Source organism: Trachymyrmex septentrionalis, unplaced genomic scaffold (assembly GCF_001594115.1).
Source record: "Trachymyrmex septentrionalis isolate Tsep2-gDNA-1 unplaced genomic scaffold, Tsep1.0 scaffold66, whole genome shotgun sequence".
In the NCBI taxonomy this organism is placed as follows: Eukaryota; Metazoa; Arthropoda; class Insecta; order Hymenoptera; family Formicidae; genus Trachymyrmex; species Trachymyrmex septentrionalis.
Window position 1 is genome coordinate 1951802 of NW_017305843.1, and position 2241 is coordinate 1954042.

Here is a 2241-nt window from a genome sequence, read left to right on the forward strand (position 1 = left end):
GTATCAATCATTTGTAACAAAACAAAGATCTTAAATAAAAATTAATAATTTCGTTGGAAATTACTGTTTCAAGCATAATGCGTAAAAAGAGAAACAAATAAACATTTTAAAAATGTAATTTTAATTTTGTCTGTATACTTCTATTTTTTCAAAATTTACGAAACAAGCTTTTGATTGTGAATTTATAAAGCTACAATTGTATACGAGTTGCACTTTAAAAGTGCATTGGAGTTGATTGGATAAGGTTCTGTCTCTCAGTTCTCTCACATTGATTCTATGTGCTGAGCACGTTGCATGACGTATTACAGCCGTTTCATCCTGGCTCTTCTTCTTTTCCGTATCCTTATTGCGTATCCTCGTCAATTGTTAAACGACTGGTTGACATTTTAACCGTCTTTCTCTTTTTTTTTGCTTGCCTATCTTCCGCGAAGGAGAAACTTGGTACATCTTTCACGATGACAAAGCGGAAGAATATATCTGAAGTATGTAAGCCGGTAAGTGAATATTGATGCTCGAGATCGTATTTTATAAGGTGCTTAAAGACGTACTCGTAACGCCGATGCGAAAAGATCGGTCGCAGATTAAACTGTAATGGCATGCGAGCTGTGCCATATTCCATATTTCGATCTAATCAAGCCAAATCTTTGCGTCTGCAAAATTAATTTCCGACTGCAACGCCGGAATAAAGTTCCCGAAGGTATATAAAGAGAAACGCGATATCGGGACAATAAGGTCGATCGTGAATAAAACTGTAATGGCGCGTGAACTATATTGCTCTATTTTGATAAGATCAATCGTCATTTCAAGTAATTTCAATTTAATCGAATAAAATTCTTGCATTTTGTGGATTAATCATTGTCTGCGTCCTTAAGAGAAATTAAATGTTTTTCAACGCATAATCAAGAAGAAATTGAGTATATTACTTATGATGCAAATTTTATTTTGATCTAATGTAATCGCAATTTTATTTTTTTAGTCTCATTTAATTGAATAAAATGTTTTCATTTTCAAAATTAATTTTTGTTTTTAAAGACTAAAATCACATATCTTTAAATAAAAAATTTAAACTTTTCTAAAAAAAAAACATCCCTTACAGCAAAATTCTCTAGAACGTTCCAAAAACATCCAGAGGACGATTTACGTTCTAAGGACATCCCCAGAAATCCCTTGCAAAAACTGTTTTGTGAGATAAATTTGCAAAAAGGACGCAGCTCGTGATGATTTTTATATTTATCTAATGAATTCTAATCCAATCGTAAATTATATGCGATATATAAAACAAATAATGGTCAAATGAACGAGCCCAGTAACAATGAAAAAAATAATTTATTAAAATAGTAAAATTAATGACAGTACGTTTCAATTTCATTAAAGCCCGGTTTCATTGATGCAAGATTAATTAACTTACCGTTTATGATTTTTTAATTTTAATTCTTAACATTAAAAGCATTAGAAAAAGATAAAAAGTAAATTGAACCGAGATTAAAGTTAATTTGGAGACGCGGTAGTGTCTCGGCGGTAAGCCAAGCGTAGCGACACTGTCGTTGCTACTTTACGCGAGCCGGCGAATTGCAGGGGACCGAGATTATCATATCTCAATAAGAGCAGAACCGATCCCGTTCTATGTTCTTAATCGATAGCATACACTCTGGTTGTATAGTACGTGCTTTTATTTTTTCTCTACATATTCTACGAGCGGAGATATTGCGATGCAAAATCTGAAACTTTTAATGTAATGTTAATAATGTAAGAAACGTCGTCATCATCGGAGTGGAGGAAATGTCTTTTTGGAATTTTTGGCGCAAGAGACAATGCATGATCACATCACACATGGTGCGATGCATTGCGAGCGCTGCGATGGTTCTGCACATTTTACACATTCTGTATACTCTACAGAGATTATAAATAAAGTTTACTGTCAAATTTCGCAATTTTTTTTTAATAATCTCTACTTTTTCAGAAAATTTAGAATTTTCCACTTTTTCAGCCAGTTGTAGTTTGTATTTAACTACAAATTTTCAGCCCATTATATCTTTTTTGAGATCGATAAACATATTGTTTTGTCTTGCCCAGCATCAATAAATACATTTTCTACTCTATTAGCATATGTGATTTCATTATGAACATTTCTATCGTTTTCCATATTGGTAAATTTATTTCTCACTTCAGTAAGCATTCGACTTATTCACGCGCGCAGCGATTCTTTACAACAATTATTTACATCGCTAGTGTGACGAAGAA

General features: G+C 32.8%; 1 protein-coding gene across 4 annotated transcripts in view; it reads right to left on the reverse strand.

Moving 5' to 3' along the window:
• LOC108753181 (acetylcholine receptor subunit alpha-like) overlaps nt 1-2241 on the reverse strand; it is an 86654-nt gene that overhangs the window by 21389 nt on the left and 63024 nt on the right. The window lies entirely within an intron of this gene.